Genomic DNA, 23,776 nt, shown 5'->3' with positions numbered 1-23,776 from the left:
TGCAGAGAGCACAGAGCACAGCAGTGTGAGGTCTGATTACACATCTCTCCAGGTACAATACATAACACTGGCTGCAGAGAGCACAGAGCACAGCAGTGTGAGGTCTGATTACACATCTCTCCAGGCACAATACATAACACTGGCTGCAGAGAGCACAGAGCACAGCAGTGTGAGGTCTGATTACACATCTCTCCAGGGATAATACATAGCACTGGCTGCAGAGAGCACAGGGCACAGCAGTGTGAGGTCTGATTACACATCTCTCCAGGGATAATACATAGCACTGGCTGCAGGGAGCACAGAGCACAGCAGTGTGAGGTCTGATTACACATCTCTCCAGGGATAATACGTAGCACTGGCTGCAGAGAGCACAGAGCTCAGCAGTGTGAGGTCTGATTACACATCTCCCCAGGGACAGTACATAACACTGACTGCAGGGAGCACAGAGCACAGCAGTGTGAGGTCTGATTACACATCTCTCCAGGGATAATACATGACACTGGCTGCAGAGAGCACAGAGCACAGCAGTGTGAGGTCTGATTACACATCTCTCCAGGGACAATACATAACACTGGCTGCAGAGAGCACAGAGCACAGCAGTGTGAGGTCTGATTACACATCTCTCCAGGGACAATACATAACATTGGCTGCAGAGAGCACAGAGCACAGCAGTGTGAGGTCTGATTACACATCTCTCCAGGGATAGTACATAACACTGGCTGCAGAGAGCACAGAGCACATCAGTGTGAGGTCTGATTACACATCTCCCCAGGGACAGTACATAACATTGGCTGCAGAGAGTACAGAGCACAGCAGTGTGAGATCTGATTACACATCTCTCCAGGGACAGTACATAACACTGGCTGCAGAGAGCACAGAGCACAGCAGTGTGAGGTCTGATTACACATCTCTCCGGGGACAATATATAACACTGGCTGCAGAGAGCACAGAGCACAGCAGTGTGAGGTCTGATTACACATCTCTCCAGGGATAATACATAACACTGGCTGCAGAGAGCACAGAGCACAGCAGTGTGAGGTCTGATTACACATCTCTCCAGGGACAATACATAACACTGGCTGCAGAGAGCACAGAGCACAGCAGTGTGAGGTCTGATTACACATCTCTCCAGGGACAATACATAGCACTGGCTGCAGAGAGCACAGAGCACAGCAGTGTGAGGTCTGATTACACATCTCTCCAGGTACAATACATAACACTGGCTGCAGAGAGCACAGAGCACAGCAGTGTGAGGTCTGATTACACATCTCTCCAGGGATAATACATAGCACTGGCTGCAGAGAGCACAGGGCACAGCAGTGTGAGGTCTGATTACACATCTCTCCAGGGATAATACATAGCACTGGCTGCAGGGAGCACAGAGCACAGCAGTGTGAGGTCTGATTACACATCTCTCCAGGGATAATACGTAGCACTGGCTGCAGAGAGCACAGAGCTCAGCAGTGTGAGGTCTGATTACACATCTCCCCAGGGACAGTACATAACACTGACTGCAGGGAGCACAGAGCACAGCAGTGTGAGGTCTGATTACACATCTCTCCAGGGATAATACATGACACTGGCTGCAGAGAGCACAGAGCACAGCAGTGTGAGGTCTGATTACACATCTCTCCAGGGACAATACATAACACTGGCTGCAGAGAGCACAGAGCACAGCAGTGTGAGGTCTGATTACACATCTCTCCAGGGACAATACATAACATTGGCTGCAGAGAGCACAGAGCACAGCAGTGTGAGGTCTGATTACACATCTCTCCAGGGATAGTACATAACACTGGCTGCAGAGAGCACAGAGCACATCAGTGTGAGGTCTGATTACACATCTCCCCAGGGACAGTACATAACACTGGCTGCAGAGAGCACAGAGCACAGCAGTGTGAGGTCTGATTACACATCTCTCCAGGGACAATACATAACATTGGCTGCAGAGAGTACAGAGCACAGCAGTGTGAGATCTGATTACACATCTCTCCAGGGACAGTACATAACACTGGCTGCAGAGAGCACAGAGCACAGCAGTGTGAGGTCTGATTACACATCTCTCCGGGGACAATATATAACACTGGCTGCAGAGAGCACAGAGCACAGCAGTGTGAGGTCTGATTACACATCTCTCCAGGGATAATACATAACACTGGCTGCAGAGAGCACAGAGCACAGCAGTGTGAGGTCTGATTACACATCTCTCCAGGGACAGTACATAACACTGGCTGCAGAGAGCACAGAGCACAGCAGTGTGAGGTCTGATTACACATCTCTCCAGGGACAATACATAACACTGGCTGCAGAGAGCACAGAGCACAGCAGTGTGAGGTCTGATTACACATCTCTCCAGGGATAGTACATAACACTGGCTGCAGAGAGCACAGAGCACAGCAGTGTGAGGTCTGATTACACATCTCTCCAGGGGCAATACATAACACTGGCTGCAGAGAGCACAGAGCACAGCAGTGTGAGGTCTGATTACACATCTCTCCAGGGATAATACATAACACTGGCTGCAGATAGCACAGAACAGAGCAGTGTGAGGTCTGATTACACATCTCTCCAGGGACAATACATAACACTGGCTGCAGAGAGCACAGAACAGAGCAGTGTGAGGTCTGATTACACATCTCTCCAGGGACAATACATAACACTGGCTGCAGAGAGCACAGAGCACAGCAATGTGAGGTCTGATTACACATCTCTCCAGGGACAATACATAACACTGGCTGCAGAGAGCACAGAGCACAGCAGTGTGAGGTCTGATTACACATCTCTCCAGGGACAATACATATATCACTGGCTGCAGAGAGCACAGAGCACAGCAGTGTGAGGTCTGATTACACATCTCTCCAGGGACAATACATAACACTTGCTGCAGGGAGCACAGAGCACAGCAGTGTGAGGTCTGATTACACATCTCTCCAGGGACAATGCATAACACTGGCTGCAGAGAGCACAGAGCACAGAGCACAGCAGTGTGAGGTCTGATTACACATCTCTCCAGGGACAATACATAACACTGGCTGCAGAGAGCACAGAGCACAGCAGTGTGAGGTCTGATTACACATCTCTCCAGGGACAATACATAACACTGGCTGCAGTCCATATGCACATTTGCTGACTTGATTTATCCAACCAGTATGGAAGCTGCACATATTCTATGTAATGGATTCAGCGGGGCAGGGGCAGCACCAGATATTCCGTCTATTAGATGCAGACATGAAGATTACACAGCGACAATGTGATTACATCCAGACTGGCGGAGCAGCAGCACGAAGCATCAGCTGTGGCAGCGCCAATGGAGAGAATAACACGGAGCACAAAGCGTAATGTAATAGCAGCGGACTATGAAACAAGATGAGCTTATACACTGCACGGAGCCGATCAGCTCAGGCTCTAATACTCCAAATACTCAGAGAATGCTGCAGCCAGGAGAGTCACAGTGACTCCACCAGCAGCAGAATAGTGAGTGCTGCTCTGGGGCATAACCCATAACTGGTATCTTTCGGTTGGTTCCGTGGTTCTATTGGGCCTCAGTCAGTGATGTACTTATTAGTCTGTATATCTTATGTTGTGGGTCTGCGCTTCTTGCTCTCGGGCTTCTCCGTGTGTCCGGGCGTCTGATGGAAACATTTTTGGAGGAGTTTCTGCTAATAATGAGATAATTTAGAGTCTGAGATTTCGGCTGCTCGGAGACTCTTCCTGCTTCCCCTCCCCCACACGACACGGAGACGTTTCATTTACACTTCGCTGTTTTTCATCATTTTCGTCTTCAGAAGCCGCGGAGTTCAGAAGACGCCGCGGCGACGAGATGTTTCCTTTTATTGCGGATTTCATGTAAATTGTTGAGATTTTTACCTTTTTGTGTCCATCAAAAACTCCGAGTGATTAAATATTTCAAATATTTGTCGATCCTCTCTTGGCGGATGAGGGGGGGGGGGGGGAAGCGAGATTAGGATGTGCCACACGCTCCGCTTCTTATCAGCTTCTATTTGTCTTCTTTCCTCCGGACATGCGGCGGCACAGGACACAGGATGAGATTGTCAGCTCTATGGCCACCAGGTGCACCAGCATCACTTACTGGCAGGCAGCAGGGGCAAGGGCAGGGGTGGGCAGCGGAGGGCAGGCAGCTGGAGCAAGGGCAGGGGGGGGCGGCAGGGGGCAGCAGCAGGTAGCTGGGGCAGGGGTGGGTAGCAGTGGGCTGCAGCAGGCGGTGGCAGACGGGGGGGGGGGGGGGCGTCAGGGGGCAGCAGCAGGTGGTGGCAGGCATTTGGGGCAGGGGTGGGCAGCGGGGGGCAGCAGCAGGTAGCTGGGGCAGGGGTGGGCAGCAGGGGCAGCAGCAGGTGGGGCAGGGGTGGGCAGCGGGGGCAGCAGCAGGTAGCTGGGGCAGGGGTGGGTAGCAGTGGGCAGCAGCAGGTGGGGCAGGGGTGGGTAGCAGTGGGCAGCAGCAGGTGGGGCAGAGGTGGGCAGCAGCAGGTAGCTGGGGCAGGGGTGGGCAGCAGGGGCGGGCAGCAGGGGCAGCAGCAGGTGGGGCAGGGGTGGGTAGCAGTGGGCAGCAGCAGGTGGGGCAGGGGTGGGTAGCAGTGGGCAGCAGCAGGTGGGGCAGGGGTGGGTAGCAGTGGGCAGCAGCAGGTGGGGCAGGGGTGGGCAGTGGGGGCAGCAGCAGGTGGGGCAGGGGTGGGTAGCAGTGGGCAGCAGCAGGTGGGGCACGGGTGGGTAGCAGTGGGCAGCAGCAGGTGGGGCAGGGGTGGGTAGCGGGGGGCAGCAGCAGGTGGGGCAGGGGTGGGCAGCAGCAGGTAGCTGGGGCAGGGGTGGGCAGCAGGGGCAGCAGCAGGTGGGGCAGGGGTGGGTAGCAGCAGGTGGGGCAGGGGTGGGCAGCAGCAGGTAGCTGGGGCAGGGGTGGGCAGCAGGGGCAGCAGCAGGTGGGGCAGGGGTGGGTAGCAGTGGGCAGCAGCAGGTGGGGCAGGGGTGGGTAGCAGTGAGCAGCAGCAGGTGGGGCAGGGGTGGGTAGCAGTGGGCAGCAGCAGGTGGGGCAGGGGTGGGCAGCGGGGGCAGCAGGTGGTGGCAGGCAGCAGAGGGCAGTGAAGGCAGTGGCACGCATTGGGGGCCCTTATCTGGACGCACAGTTGTCCCAGTCATTTTGTTTCTTTGTCATTGTTCGCACGGGGGCTGCAGTGGGGAACACACATAGGAAGGGGAGGGCAAATGGACAGCAGTGGGGGCCTCAGGAGAGTCTGTGGGGGACACATGGATATTTGAGAGGCCGGATGTCAGTGTATGTCCAGAAGAAGCTGTAATAATGGGCTCCTCATCAGGAGAACTGGAGGGAAAATACATCATCAAAGTATTGATCAAATAAGATTTCCAAAATAGATAAATGATGGATCATGTCTAGTACGGTGCCCATTTCTAACAGGTTGCCCATAACTATGTTTAGTAGGAGGCTCAATACCATGTCTATTCGGGGGCTCAATACCAGGGTACTTATAACTATGTATAGTAGTAGTAGCCCATTATCATGTCTAGTGGGGTGCCCATTACCTTGCCTATCCAAGTGCCCACATTCTTAGGCATTTTAGAATGCCCATCATTATGCCTAATTAAGTTCCCATTTTCATCACCATTAGCTTATTAGAATCCCATTGCCATGCCTAGTAGGGTGCCCGTTATCATGCCTAGTAGGGTGCCCGTTATCATGCCTATAATATTCCAGGATATATACAAGAGTCTTCACAAACCTTCATAAAAAAACGAAAAAGGTCTCTTAGACCAATACATTGGGGCACATTTACTTACCCGGTCCTATTTTTTGCTTATTTTTTACACTATTTGTCCACAATGACTCCTGCAATTTTCCGTGAGAAGGTTTTTTTGGGTGTTTGTTTACCTTTCCAGTGCGGTGGATTCCTGGACACGTCCTCATCCGTTATCCCTTTGATGGGTTATATGCTACTAAACAAGATCACTGAAGGTCAGCAACCGACTGTCTCTGATATTTCCAGACTATATAACCTGCGGCGCCGTGTGTATTACTATAGCAATCAGATCGCTTATAACTATATCTATTAGGGCGACCATTCCCATAACTATCAGAGTGCCTGTTACTCTGCCTATTAGGGCCCTATTATCATTACCAAGCCTACAAGGGCACCAAATATACTGCCTATTAGTGTGCCCATTACTCTGCCCATTACCATTGTTACCCATCAGCATCGGATGAACCATAACCACAGCTGGTAGGGTGCCCATTACCATGTCTATTATGTTCCCTATTATCACACGTATTAAGGTCCCCAATACTCTGTTTTTTAGGGTTCTATTACAGGATGGGGAAGGGGGTTCTACAAACTTAATATTAAAGATAATTTATGCAGCTTTGTCCATGTTTTATGAGGTGCCCATTTCCATCCACATTCCAGCGCTCATTATCATGTGTGATGCCCAGGAGGGTGCCCATCTTCATGTTACCCATGACACCCATACGGGACCGCCCACCACCCTATAGTGGTCCTTTATGGGTGTCATGACCTGTGTATGAATCTGCTTTCAGAGATGGAGGGGTTGTTAAGGGGGAACCCAACCCCCATTGCTTGGGGTGTGTGTGTGTAGGGGTTGCCCAGCTTTGGTTTAGGTTTCGGACCCCTCTCCTCTCCTCGCTTCCTGATTATTTCTCCTCCTTTCTTAATCTCCCTGGCGATGCTCGGATCCAGCGATGACAGATTTTGCAGTGGGTGGATGTGATTTTTTTGTTCTGCATTCGCTGTTGCTCACCTGCAAAAAAAAATGTAGTAGGAGGAGGAGGAGGGGGAGATGATTCAGAGGGAAGACACGGGATGAATATCTTCCATGCACGAGGCGAGGACAGAGGGTCTCCTGCATCTCCAGTGTCTATAAATAACCCAATCCTGTGATGTGAAGCTGCGGCGTGCGAGGGGCTCATCATCCCCCCATATTATACGATTATTACCCACAATCAGGGACCCCCACGTAGCGGATGCGCATTGCCGCGTGCGATATCGTGTCCATGAATACATCCCGCTGCCGGAGGAGGATTGTCTCCATATTCCTGCTGCGGATAATGGGAAGATTTAGGAGATAAACAGATTACAGCCGATACATTGTTACCGTTCACACAAATCTAATAGAAACATGAGGATAATTTGTATCCACTGACCCCGGAGACACAGGGGGTCTGTATGATAGAGGGGACTGGGGATTAGCACAAAATCTCTAGCAGGACCCCCGACCGTCTCCATTACTGCACTCAGGTCCTATTATGTAGCAGAGCCAGGAGGAAAGTGCAAGCACCATGAGAGGGATCCTGGGTGCACTGATGGGCGCATCCAATGGCATCTCCAAATCCTCGTCTCATCCACAGGCATCGCACACAATGAGGGGCCCAGGGAGGCGGCTGCAGGTTGTGCTTCCAAATTGGAAGCTCAATATCCTTCATAAAGAATTGTGGTGCATATTGTCCTTGGAGAGATGTGTGACTTCTCACTGCTGTGCTCTGTGCTCTCTGCAGCCAGTGTTATGTATTGTCCCTGGAGAGATGTGTAATCAGACCTCACACTGCTGTGCTCTGTGCTCTCTGCAGCCAGTGTTATGTATTGTCCTTGGAGAGATGTGTAATCAGACCTCACACTGCTGTGCTCTGTGCTCTCTGCAGCCAGTGTTATGTATTGTCCCTGGAGAGATGTGTAATCAGACCTCACACTGCTGTGCTCTGTGCTCTCTGCAGCCAGTGTCATGTATTGTCCTTGGAGAGATGTGTGACTTCTCACTGCTGTGCTCTGTGCTCTCTGCAGTCAGTGTTATGTATTGTCCCTGGAGAGATGTGTAATCAGACCTCACACTGCTGTGCTCTGTGCTCTCTGCAGCCAGTGTTATGCATTGTACCTGGAGAGATGTGTAATCAGACCTCACACTGCTGTGCTCTGTGCTCTCTGCAGCCAGTGTTATGTATTGTCCTTGGAGAGATGTGTGACTTCTCACTGCTGTGCTCTGTGCTCTCTGCAGTCAGTGTTATGTACTGTCCCTGCAGAGACCTTTATTTCTGTTGGTAGCAGCAGGACTGTGATATATGAATCTATATTCCAGGATTGTGGCCTCTTCATGTGCACTGGGTGCATGTCCTCACACTGCTGTGCTCTCTGCAGACAGTTTTAGGCATTGGCCCTGGAGAGATGTGTAATCATATTACTGTTTATGTTGTTAGTAGCAGCAGGACTGTGACATATGGATTTGTATTCCAGGATTGTAGATTCTCCATGTGCACTGGTGGCGTGTGCTCACACTGCTGTGCTCTGTGCACTCTGCATACAATGTTGGGCATTGTCCCTGAAGGGTTTCGTCAGACCTTTGTGTATGTTAGTAGCAGCAGGACTGTGCTATATGGATCTGTATTCGAGGATGGTAGATTTTCCAACCGCACTGGGGCGTCTGTACAACATATTGGAAATACTATACAAAAATAAGAAAGCAATAAATACCCTAAGATCTCCTGTAATTACCATCACAGTCTCCCAAAGTTCCTCAGGGGCGGGCCTGCATGAAACATGTGACTGCTGCAGCCAATCCCTGACTGAGACCGCCCTCTAGCATCTTGTATATCAATTTACTCCACTCCTCCTTCTGCCCACAGATCAGACAGCAGATACAAGGTGACGGGTTCCCTCTCCATGGGGGAGATTCTTTAGGAATAAGTAGATGCTTCTAGAATAAAATTATCACAAAATCAGGAAGTAAAATTAAGAACAAGCCTTCTCATCCAGTGGACGACCTCCATCCCCGGGGTCAGGGTTTATGTCCAGTGGAGATACATTGTTTCCCCTTCTTGAAACTAATTACCCAACATGCCGCAGCCGTGCGCCGGGGACTTAATCAACATGTGAACAAAGGACAAGGACGCCGGGAGCATCATCCATGGGCGACGTCTCCTATGGAATTAATTATGCATCCGGCTCCCTCCTTGCACTTTGTCGCGATGAAGCAGATTCTGTTGTCTCCGCTCATTATCCTCAATGTTATCTCTTTCGTGGGATTCACAGGAAACAACCTCCGAACCCCCGGACTCTTGGTTTTGATTGCTCCGCTTCACGTAACCTTCACTTCAATCTTCTGTTTCATCTTCAGGGAGATTTCTTCAAAGAGTCGCCAGGATGATGAATACTTGACTCTCCATAAACATGAGAAATGTTCTCCTCCAAGTTTCATTAGGAAAAGCTCTTATTGTATGTCTGGATCTGAAACACTTCTAGAGGCGAAAGATGGAGGACGGGGTCAACACGATGCTACGGCTACATGGACCATCCCATCCCCATGGGAGTCGGCACTAGTATCTGGATGAGTGGCATCTGGAGAGATTCTATCGACCACTGTAGCCTCTAAGCCCATGTGTTAATAGGCACCTGTAAGTCCATGTAGCCATCGTCCATGGTGGTTGTGTTATATTCCTAAGGATGTGGCACGAAGGCCAAGACAAGACTTGAAGCCTCTGGACTCGTGTAGACCTTGGAAAACCAAAGGATTCTTGACCAAACCAAGTGTAGACATCTCCTTGAAGAGCAGATTCCCCAGTCTGAAGTTTTGTCACATTGTGGATGTACAGTCAGATCCTGCTCAATGGACAGAACAAAAGGATTTCAACAAGTGGGGGGCACGTAGACATTATAAGTAGGTCAGGAGGTGCCACTACTCACGGACAAGGGGCCCCAAATACACTTACTAGGCGGGGTCCATACTTAGTCCACAGCAGCTCCAAGCTGATTGCACGTGTCCAAGAAAGGAGCAGCACCCAATAGTCTCACCCAGTGGACTCCCCCTCCCCAGCAATGTGTATATTACCAGTTATCCATTCTTGTGGCATACACATCACCACCACCCCCTCCCTGTATCATACATCACCGCGCCCCCATTCTAGTGGTCTCCAGGCCCCCCTGTATTAAACACATCACCGCCCCCCTGTTCTAATGGTCTCAAGGTCCCTTGTATAACACACATCAATGCCCCCCCTCCCCCGTAGTAGTGTTCTCCAAACCCCCCTTATCATACACATCACCAGCCCCCTGTATCATAAACATCACCGGCCCCCCGTTGTAGTGGTCTCCAGGCCCCCCGTATCATAAACATCACCGGCCCCCTGTATCATAAACATCACTGGCCCCCTGTATCATACACATCACCGGCCCCCTGTATCATACACATCACCGCCCCCCCCCCGCCCCCCCCCCGTTGTAGTGGTCTCCAGGCCCCCCGTATCATACACATCACCGGCCCCCTGTATCATAAACATCACCGGCCCCCTGTATCATAAACATCACCGGCCCCCTGTATTATACACATCACCGCCCCCCCGTTGTAGTGGTCTCCAGGCCCCCTGTATCATAAACATCACTGGCCCCCTGTATCATACACATCACCGCCCCCCCCCCCCGTTGTAGTGGTCTCCAGGCCCCCTGTATCATAAACATCACCAGCCCCCTGTATCATAAACATCACCAGCCCCCTGTATCATAAACATCACCAGCCCCCTGTATCATAAACATCACCGGCCCCCTGTATCATACACATCACCGGCCCCCTGTATTATACACATCACCAGCCCCCTGTATCATACACATCACCGGCCCCCTGTATCATAAACATCACCGGCCCCCTGTATCATACACATCACCAGCCCCCCGTATCTTACACATCACCAGCCCCCCGTATCTTACACATCACCGGCCCCCTGTATTATACACATCACCAGCCCCCTGTATCATACACATCACCGGCCCCCTGTATCATACACATCACCGGCCCCCTGTATCATACACATCACCGGCCCCCTGTATTATACACATCACCAGCCCCCTGTATCATACACATCACCGGCCCCCTGTATCATAAACATCACCGGCCCCCTGTATCATACACATCACCGGCCCCCTGTATCATACACATCACCAGCCCCCTGTATCATAAACATCACCGGCCCCCTGTATTATACACATCACCAGCCCCCTGTATCATACACATCACCGGCCCCCTGTATCATAAACATCACCGGCCCCCTGTATCATAAACATCACCGGCCCCCTGTATCATACACATCACCAGCCCCCTGTATCATACACATCACCAGCCCCCTGTATCATACACATCACCGGCCCCCTGTATCATACACATCACCAGCCCCCTGTATTATACACATCATCGGCCCCCTGTATCATACACATCACCGGCCCCCTGTATCATACACATCACCGGCCCCCTGTATCATACACATCACCGGCCCCCTGTATCATACACATCACCGGCCCCCTGTATCATACACATCACCGGCCCCCTGTATCATACACATCACCGGCCCCCTGTATCATACACATCACCGGCCCCCTGTATCATACACATCACCAGCCCCCTGTATCATACACATCACCGGCCCCCTGTATCATACACATCACCGGCCCCCTGTATTATACACATCACCGGCCCCCTGTATCATACACATCACCAGCCCCCTGTATCATACACATCACCGGCCCCCTGTATCATACACATCACCGGCCCCCTGTATCATACACATCACCGGCCCCCTGTATCATAAACATCACCGGCCCCCTGTATCATACACATCACCAGCCCCCTGTATTATACACATCACCGGCCCCCTGTATCATACACATCACCAGCCCCCTGTATCATACACATCACCGGCCCCCTGTATCATACACATCACCGGCCCCCTGTATCATAAACATCACCAGCCCCCTGTATCATAAACATCACCGGCCCCCTGTATCATAAACATCACCGGCCCCCTGTATCATACACATCACCGGCCCCCTGTATCATACACATCACCGGCCCCCTGTATCATACACATCACCGGCCCCCTGTATCATAAACATCACCGGCCCCCTGTATCATACACATCACCGGCCCCCTGTATCATACACATCACCGGCCCCCTGTATCATACACATCACCGGCCCCCTGTATTATACACATCACCAGCCCCCTGTATCATACACATCACCGGCCCCCTGTATCATACACATCACCAGCCCCCTGTATCATACACATCACCAGCCCCCTGTATTATACACATCATCGGCCCCCTGTATCATACACATCACCGGCCCCCTGTATCATACACATCACCAGCCCCCTGTATCATACACATCACCGGCCCCCTGTATCATACACATCACCAGCCCCCTGTATCATACACATCACCAGCCCCCTGTATTATACACATCATCGGCCCCCTGTATCATACACATCACCGGCCCCCTGTATCATACACATCACCAGCCCCCTGTATCATACACATCACCAGCCCCCTGTATCATACACATCACCGGCCCCCTGTATCATACACATCACCGGCCCCCTGTATCATACACATCACCAGCCCCCTGTATCATACACATCACCAGCCCCCTGTATCATAAACATCACCGGCCCCCTGTATTATACACATCACCGGCCCCCTGTATCATACACATCACCGGCCCCCTGTATCATACACATCACCGGCCCCCTGTATCATACACATCACCGGCCCCCTGTATCATACACATCACCGGCCCCCTGTATCATACACATCACCGGCCCCCTGTATCATACACATCACCAGCCCCCTGTATCATAAACATCACCGGCCCCCTGTATCATACACATCACCAGCCCCCCGTATCTTACACATCACCGGCCCCCTGTATCATACACATCACCAGCCCCCTGTATCATACACATCACCGGCCCCCTGTATCATACACATCACCAGCCCCCTGTATTATACACATCACGGCCCCCTGTATTATACACATCACCGGCCCCCTGTATTATACACATCACCGGCCCCCTGTATTATACACATCACCGGCCCCCTGTATTATACACATCACTGGCCCCCTGTATTATACACATCACCGGCCCCCTGTATCATACACATCACCGGCCCCCTGTATCATAAACATCACCGGCCCCCTGTATCATACACATCACCGGCCCCCTGTATCATACACATCACCAGCCCCCTGTATCATACACATCACCGGCCCCCTGTATCATACACATCACCAGCCCCCTGTATCATACACATCACCGGCCCCCTGTATCATACACATCACCGGCCCCCTGTATCATACACATCACCGGCCCCCTGTATCATACACATCACCAGCCCCCTGTATCATACACATCACCAGCCCCCTGTATTATACACATCACCGGCCCCCTGTATCATACACATCACCAGCCCCCTGTATCATACACATCACCGGCCCCCTGTATCATACACATCACCAGCCCCCTGTATCATACACATCACCGGCCCCCTGTATCATAAACATCATCGGCCCCCTGTATTATACACATCACCAGCCCCCTGTATTATACACATCACCAGCCCCCTGTATTATACACATCACCGGCCCCCTGTATCATACACATCACCGGCCCCCTGTATCATACACATCACCAGCCCCCTGTATCATACACATCACCGGCCCCCTGTATCATACACATCACCAGCCCCCTGTATCATACACATCACCGGCCCCCTGTATTATACACATCATCGGCCCCCTGTATTATACACATCATCGGCCCCCTGTATCATACACATCACCGGCCCCCTGTATCATACACATCACCGGCCCCCTGTATCATACACATCACCGGCCCCCTGTATCATACACATCACCGGCCCCCTGTATCATAAACATCACCGGCCCCCTGTATCATACACATCACCGGCCCCCTGTATTATACACATCACCAGCCCCCTGTATTATACACATCACCGGCCCCCTGTATCATACACATCACCGGCCCCCTGTATCATACACATCACCAGCCCCCTGTATCATACACATCACCGGCCCCCTGTATCATACACATCACCGGCCCCCTGTATCATACACATCACCAGCCCCCTGTATCATACACATCACCAGCCCCCTGTATCATACACATCACCGGCCCCCTGTATCATACACATCACCGGCCCCCTGTATTATACACATCACCAGCCCCCTGTATCATACACATCACCGGCCCCCTGTATCATACACATCACCGGCCCCCTGTATCATACACATCACCGGCCCCCTGTATCATACACATCACCAGCCCCCTGTATCATACACATCACCGGCCCCCTGTATCATACACATCACCAGCCCCCTGTATCATACACATCACCAGCCCCCTGTATCATACACATCACCAGCCCCCTGTATCATACACATCACCGGCCCCCTGTATCATACACATCACCGGCCCCCTGTATCATACACATCACCGGCCCCCTGTATCATACACATCACCAGCCCCCTGTATCATACACATCACCAGCCCCCTGTATCATACACATCACCGGCCCCCTGTATTATACACATCATCGGCCCCCTGTATCATACACATCACCGGCCCCCTGTATCATACACATCACCGGCCCCCTGTATCATACACATCACCGGCCCCCTGTATCATACACATCACCAGCCCCCTGTATCATACACATCACCAGCCCCCTGTATCATACACATCACCGGCCCCCTGTATCATACACATCACCGGCCCCCTGTATCATACACATCACCAGCCCCCTGTATCATACACATCACCGGCCCCCTGTATCATACACATCACCGGCCCCCTGTATCATACACATCACCGGCCCCCTGTATCATACACATCACCGGCCCCCTGTATCATACACATCACCGGCCCCCTGTATCATACACATCACCGGCCCCCTGTATCATACACATCACCGGCCCCCTGTATCATACACATCACCAGCCCCCTGTATCATACACATCACCAGCCCCCTGTATCATACACATCACCGGCCCCCTGTATCATACACATCACCAGCCCCCTGTATTATACACATCACCGGCCCCCTGTATTATACACATCACCGGCCCCCTGTATTATACACATCACCGGCCCCCTGTATTATACACATCACCGGCCCCCTGTATTATACACATCACCGGCCCCCTGTATTATACACATCACCGGCCCCCTGTATCATACACATCACCGGCCCCCTGTATCATAAACATCACCGGCCCCCTGTATCATACACATCACCGGCCCCCTGTATCATACACATCACCAGCCCCCTGTATCATACACATCACCGGCCCCCTGTATCATACACATCACCAGCCCCCTGTATCATACACATCACCGGCCCCCTGTATCATAAACATCATCGGCCCCCTGTATTATACACATCAGCAGCCCCCTGTATTATACACATCACCAGCCCCCTGTATTATACACATCACCGGCCCCCTGTATCATACACATCACCGGCCCCCTGTATCATACACATCACCAGCCCCCTGTATCATACACATCACCGGCCCCCTGTATCATACACATCACCAGCCCCCCGTATCTTACACATCACCGGCCCCCTGTATCATACACATCACCGGCCCCCTGTATCATACACATCACCAGCCCCCTGTATCATACACATCACCGGCCCCCTGTATCATACACATCACCGGCCCCCTGTATCATACACATCACCGGCCCCCTGTATTATACACATCATCGGCCCCCTGTATTATACACATCATCGGCCCCCTGTATCATACACATCACCGGCCCCCTGTATCATACACATCACCGGCCCCCTGTATCATACACATCACCGGCCCCCTGTATCATACACATCACCGGCCCCCTGTATCATAAACATCACCGGCCCCCTGTATCGTACACATCACCCCCCCCCCCCCCCGTTGTAGTGGTCTCCAGGCCCCCCTGTATAATACACATCACCGACCCCCGTTGTAGAGGCCTCCCTGTATAATACACATCACCCCCCCCCCTTGTAGCCCCCTGTATCATAGACATGCCCCCCCTCGCGTTGTAGTGGTCTTCGGCCCCCGTTTCATACCTCACTATTCCGCTGTCCTATCCCTTCTCTCTATTCCGGCTGTAGAGTTACTTTGTATCTTGTCACTGATGAACGTGGTTGGCAAACACGCGGATGAGGTGACGATGTAATTAGCTTTGGCAGATTACCTCCATGTGACGAATAACCGCAAATGTAATTATCTAATTATTTTGGAACTAATGTTATTAAAATATGACAGGACTATTAATTCTGCCTGTGAATAATAAGTGCGACTGCAGATAATGAAAGAGACGCAACGTAGTCTTCTCCGGTAACTCAGGGAAGGCGAGGGCGGCCAGATCATAGCACTGAGCAGGAGATACACCACACTGTGCCACACCTGGGATATTCCAGGATTGTAGCTTCTCCAAGTGCACCGGGAGAAGGGGGGGGGGGTCCTCACACTGCTGTGCTCTGTGCTCTCTGCATCCAGAATTTGGTATTGTCCATGGAAAGATGTGAGCTACTAAAGAGTGTGGTTGTGTGTTCCTGAGCTCCTGAGCTACCTTTCTTCAGAGCCAGGTACCATTGCTGGGCCTTTGTAGCAGTAAGTCAGAGTGGTGGGAGATGCTCAAGAAAAGGGTGGCGAGATTCTTCCGCCAGCTCTCGAGCCTCAGGAGCCTGGACAGGTACCGCCTGTATCAGGGCCTGAGGAGGAAACTCGAGCATCTCGTCTCGACTGGAGGTAGTCATGAGGACATCTCCAGAGTGAAATCCTTGCTGAAGAGGTGTCAGTACGATAGACACGCATCTTTGGTTTTTGAGAGGGATTACGGGAAATACCGCTCGCCCGACCCTTACAGAAACTGCAAGATGTCAGTGAATGGTAAAGTTGTCACAGGACTGGTTGACAGTACGGGATCCCTGAAAAGGTCCAGATCAGGGATCCTGGAGGTCGTCAGATCCTTCTACTCGCACCTCTTGGGCAGGAAGGATCTAGATCGGGATGTGATGTCGGCTTTCCTGGCTGAAACTGTCCCTGAGCCAGGAGTAGACCCCTCTCTTGATGTTTTGACAGAGATGATCAGGGAAGAGGAAGTCAGCCGGGCGATTGAAGGGCTCGCCCTCAAGAAATCGCCGGGTCCGGATGGCTTAACATCTGAGTTTTATAAGACCTTTAAGGACGCCTTGGTTCCCCTCTTGACTGAGGTATTCAATGAGTGTCTTTCCTCGGGCGCTCTGCCGAAGTCAATGAGGAGGTCTGCCCTGATCATCCTGTCAAAGGGTAAGGACCGATCTCGTATTGAGAACTGGCGTCCCATAGCGCTTCTCAATACGGACAGAAAGGTTTTGGCAAAGGTGCTGTTTAATCGGCTGGTGCAGTTTGCGCCCCGGCTCCTTTCGGGGACCCAGCACTGCTCTGTTCCAGGCCGCAGTACATTTAGTGCTGTGCTTTGTGTCCGGGAGGCAGTGGAGCAGGGCAGGGCTGGTAACTGGAAGGGGTACTTGCTGTCCTTGGATCAGGCAAAAGTGTTTGATCGGGTTAACCACGAGTACCTCTGGTCTGTCCTTCTGAGGTATGGCCTGCCGGGGGAGTTTGTCGATTGGCTGAAAGTTTTGTACGCAGGGGCAGAGAGTTTCCCGCTTGTGAACGGTTGGATTGGCCGCTCTTTTGAGGTCGGGTCTGGTGTTCGCCAGGGTTGTCCTCTGAGCCCACTTTTATACGTGTTCGCGATTGACCCATTCCTTAGGAGGGTTGATCTTGGCCCATGGAACCTCTGTAAACGGCTCCTCTGTGGGTATACTCCTGCAGGGGATGGTTTCACCCCAAGTCGGGATCTTGGGGTGGGTTTGAGTTTATTGAATTCTATCTGGATCCCCTTGAAGTTTTGGGACGTGACTTGGCGCTGCTTCCATGGCAAGCTGTGTGTGAGGGACAATCTGAAGTGTAGGAGCTCTGAGGAAAGGGGTTGTCCCCGGGAGGAGTGCGGTGGTCTGCTGGAGAGCATGGACCACTTCCTGCTTCATTGTCCCTTTAACACAGAGGTGTACAACCGGGTGGGCGCTTCCCTCCATTGGCCCGGGTTGGCCGGTCTCTCCTATGCGGAGTGGGCCTATGGAGCATTCAGAGGCCTGGGTGGCCGGGACCGCTGCACGTTATTCCTAGTTAGCCTAGTGGTCAGGTAGATTAGGTTGGGAGGGGGGTGGACGGGACTGGGCACTGGAAAAAAAAAATAGTGTGTTGGGACTGGATGAAGGTTTTGCTTTATAATGCGGAGTGTGTGGCTGGACCGGGAGATGTTCCTAAGTCTCTTTCAGTTTATATTATTGTTTTGTTATTATTAGTATTATTTTGCCAGAGGTTATAGTTTGATTTATGTTTATTATTGTTATGTTTTCCATTTTTATACAAAATAGAAGATCTACAGGATGTAACTCAGGACATCAGCATCAGTAACCCAGTATTGTTGTCATTGGGGACATTTACTTACCCGTCCGACGGAGATTGTCTTGCGACACAATTTGTAAGTTAAATCCCGCGCTCAGTCCGAATCAGTCGGATAATCCGATGGCGCAGCTGATGAAACACAGCGCACCACTAAGTGTTGCTTGAGCCAGAAATGTGTCTTGGACACTCGTTAAATACCTGTATAAAAATTTGTCACTGAATAGAACGTGCAAAGTCGGACAGAAACTGTCGCACGTCCCTTGGTAAATGTGCGCCATTGTTCTTCCCTGGATAAACACATTAAGATAAAAGGTTACAAGGAGCCGATTCTGAAACCTTATAATGTATCAGATTGTCATCACTTCAGTGATATTGAGCCCAGAGGATGATGGGTAAAGGGAAAATCAATAATCTGTGGATAATGCTGCGGCCTGACCTTGGTGTTATGGGGGCAGTGAACTGTTTCCATGTAATAAGCTTGTTCCATTAGGGTCTAATGAAGTGCTGTCCATTCATAGTGAGGGTGAGGATGTATGAATCACATCTGCTTCCTCTCTGCCTATGATCAATGGCGCTGTTCACACTCACTACTCCGGCTAATATGTAATCATAAGCGTAAAGCGAGTATATAAACTGCAGCTTATGCACCGCTCTCTATCACAGGGGCATTGGATGAGGATGTACGATGCACTACTACTCCTATCATGTCTATATGGACACAGCACAGTACTACTACTCCTATCCTGTATATATGGACACAGCACAGTACTACTACTCATCTCCTGTATATATGGGCACAGCAGAGTACTACTACTCCTATCCTGTATATATGGACACAGCACAGTACTACTACTCATCTCCTGTATATATGGACACAGCACAGTACTACTACTCATCTCCTGTATATATGGGCACAGCACAGTACTACTACTCCTATCCTGTATATATGAGCACAGCACAGTACTACTACTCATCTCCTGTATATATGGACACAGCACAGTACTACTACTCCTATCCTGTATATATGAGCACAGCACAGGACTACTACTCCTATCCTGTATATATGGGCACAGCACAGTACTACTACTCATATCATGTCTATATGGGCACAGCACAGTACTACTACTCCTATCATGTCTATATGGGCACAGCACAGTACTACTACTCCTATCCGGTATATATGAGCACAGCACAGTACTACTACTCCTATCCTGTATATATGGGCACAGCACAGTACTACTACTCCTATCCTGTATATATGGGCACAGCTCAGTACTACTACTCCTATCCTGTATATATGAGCACAGCACAGTACTACTACTCCTATCCTGTATATATGGGCACAGCACGGTACTACTACTCCTATCCTGTATATATGGGCACAGCTCAGTACTACTACTCCTATCCTGTATATATGAGCACAGCACAGGACTACTACTCCTATCCTGTATATATGGGCACAGCTCAGTACTACTACTCCTATCCTGTATATATGGACACAGCACAGTACTACTACTCATCTCCTGTATATATGGGCACAGCACAGTACTACTACTCCTATCCTGTATATATGAGCACAGCACAGTACTACTACTCATCTCCTGTATATATGGACACAGCACAGTACTACTACTCCTATCCTGTATATATGAGCACAGCACAGGACTACTACTCCTATCCTGTATATATGGGCACAGCACAGTACTACTACTCATATCATGTCTATATGGGCACAGCACAGTACTACTACTCCTATCATGTCTATATGGGCACAGCACAGTACTACTACTCCTATCCGGTATATATGAGCACAGCACAGTACTACTACTCCTATCCTGTATATATGGGCACAGCACAGTACTACTACTCCTATCCTGTATATATGGGCACAGCTCAGTACTACTACTCCTATCCTGTATATATGAGCACAGCACAGTACTACTACTCCTATACTGTATATATGGGCACAGCACGGTACTACTACTCCTATCCTGTATATATGGGCACAGCTCAGTACTACTACTCCTATCCTGTATATATGAGCACAGCACAGGACTACTACTCCTATCCTGTATATATGGGCACAGCTCAGTACTACTACTCCTATCCTGTATATATGGACACAGCACAGTACTATTACTCCTATCCTGTATATATGGGCACAGCTCAGTACTACTACTCCTATCCTGTATATATGGACACAGCACAGTACTACTACTCCTATCCTGTATATATGGGCACAGCACAGTACTACTACTCCTATCCTGTATATATGGGCACAGCACAGTACTACTACTCCTATCCTGTATATATGGGCACAGCACAGTACTACTACTCCTATCCTGTATATATGGGCACAGCACAGTACTACTACTCCTATCCTGTATATATGGGCACAGCACAGTACTACTACTCCTATCCTGTATATATGGACACAGCACACTACTACTACTCCTATCCTGTGTATATGGGCACAGCACAGTACTACTACTCCTATCCTGTATATATGGACACTGCACAGTACTACTACTCCTATCCTGTATATATGGGCACAGCACAGTACTACTACTCCTATCCTGTATATATGGGCACAGCACAGTACTACTACTCCTATCCTGTATATATGGGCACAGCACAGTACTACTACTCCTATCCTGTATATATGGGCACAGCACAGTACTACTACTCCTATCCTGTATATATGGGCACAGCACAGTACTACTACTCCTATCCTGTATATATGGGCACAGCAGAGTACTACTACTCCTATCCTGTATATATGGACACAGCACAGTACTACTACTCATCTCCTGTATATATGGGCACAGCACAGTACTACTACTCCTATCCTGTATATATGAGCACAGCACAGTACTACTACTCATCTCCTGTATATATGGACACAGCACAGTACTACTACTCCTATCCTGTATATATGAGCACAGCACAGGACTACTACTCCTATCCTGTATATATGGGCACAGCACAGTACTACTACTCATATCATGTCTATATGGGCACAGCACAGTACTACTACTCCTATCATGTCTATATGGGCACAGCACAGTACTACTACTCCTATCCTGTATATATGGGCACAGCACAGTACTACTACTCCTATCCTGTATATATGGACACAGCACACTACTACTACTCCTATCCTGTGTATATGGGCACAGCACAGTACTACTACTCCTATCCTGTATATATGGACACTGCACAGTACTACTACTCCTATCCTGTATATATGGGCACAGCACAGTACTACTACTCCTATCCTGTATATATGGGCACAGCACAGTACTACTACTCCTATCCTGTATATATGGGCACAGCACAGTACTACTACTCCTATCCTGTATATATGGGCACAGCACAGTACTACTACTCCTATCCTGTATATATGGGCACAGCACAGTACTACTACTCCTATCCTGTATATATAGGCACAGCAGAGTACTACTACTCCTATCCTGTATATATGGACACAGCACAGTACTACTACTCATCTCCTGTATATATGGGCACAGCACAGTACTACTACTCCTATCCTGTATATATGAGCACAGCACAGTACTACTACTCATCTCCTGTATATATGGACACAGCACAGTACTACTACTCCTATCCTGTATATATGAGCACAGCACAGGACTACTACTCCTATCCTGTATATATGGGCACAGCACAGTACTACTACTCATATCATGTCTATATGGGCACAGCACAGTACTACTACTCCTATCATGTCTATATGGGCACAGCACAGTACTACTACTCCTATCCGGTATATATGAGCACAGCACAGTACTACTACTCCTATCCTGTATATATGGGCACAGCACGGTACTACTACTCCTATCCTGTATATATGGGCACAGCTCAGTACTACTACTCCTATCCTGTATATATGAGCACAGCACAGGACTACTACTCCTATCCTGTATATATGGGCACAGCTCAGTACTACTACTCCTATCCTGTATATATGGACACAGCACAGTACTATTACTCCTATCCTGTATATATGGGCACAGCTCAGTACTACTACTCCTATCCTGTATATATGGACACAGCACAGTACTACTACTCCTATCCTGTATATATGGGCACAGCACAGTACTACTACTCCTATCCTGTATATATGGGCACAGCACAGTACTACTACTCCTATCCTGTATATATGGGCACAGCACAGTACTACTACTCCTATCCTGTATATATGGGCACAGCACAGTACTACTACTCCTATCCTGTATATATGGGCACAGCACAGTACTACTACTCCTATCCTGTATATATGGGCACAGCAGAGTACTACTACTCCTATCCTGTATATATGGACACAGCACAGTACTACTACTCATCTCCTGTATATATGGGCACAGCACAGTACTACTACTCCAATCCTGTATATATGGACACAGCACAGTACTACTACTCCTATCCTGTATATATGGGCACAGCACAGTACTACTACTCCTATCCTGTATATATGAGCACAGCACAGTACTACTACTCATCTCCTGTATATATGGACACAGCACAGTACTACTACTCCTATCCTGTATATATGAGCACAGCACAGGACTACTACTCCTATCCTGTATATATGGGCACAGCACAGTACTACTACTCATATCATGTCTATATGGGCACAGCACAGTACTACTACTCCTATCATGTCTATATGGGCACAGCACAGTACTACTACTCCTATCCTGTATATATGGGCACAGCACAGTACTACTACTCCTATCCTGTATATATGGACACAGCACACTACTACTACTCCTATCCTGTGTATATGGGCACAGCACAGTACTACTACTCCTATCCTGTATATATGGACACTGCACAGTACTACTACTCCTATCCTGTATATATGGGCACAGCACAGTACTACTACTCCTATCCTGTATATATGGGCACAGCACAGTACTACTACTCCTATCCTGTATATATGGGCACAGCACAGTACTACTACTCCTATCCTGTATATATGGGCACAGCACAGTACTACTACTCCTATCCTGTATATATGGGCACAGCAGAGTACTACTACTCCTATCCTGTATATATGGACACAGCACAGTACTACTACTCATCTCCTGTATATATGGGCACAGCACAGTACTACTACTCCTATCCTGTATATATGAGCACAGCACAGTACTACTACTCATCTCCTGTATATATGGACACAGCACAGTACTACTACTCCTATCCTGTATATATGAGCACAGCACAGGACTACTACTCCTATCCTGTATATATGGGCACAGCACAGTACTACTACTCATATCATGTCTATATGGGCACAGCACAGTACTACTACTCCTATCATGTCTATATGGGCACAGCACAGTACTACTACTCCTATCCGGTATATATGAGCACAGCACAGTACTACTACTCCTATCCTGTATATATGGGCACAGCACGGTACTACTACT

This window comes from Engystomops pustulosus, chromosome 10 (assembly GCF_040894005.1).
Source record: "Engystomops pustulosus chromosome 10, aEngPut4.maternal, whole genome shotgun sequence".
Lineage (NCBI taxonomy): Eukaryota > Metazoa > Chordata > Amphibia > Anura > Leptodactylidae > Engystomops > Engystomops pustulosus.
The sequence above is the reverse complement of the archived record's forward strand: the minus strand, read 5'-3'. Positions refer to the sequence as shown.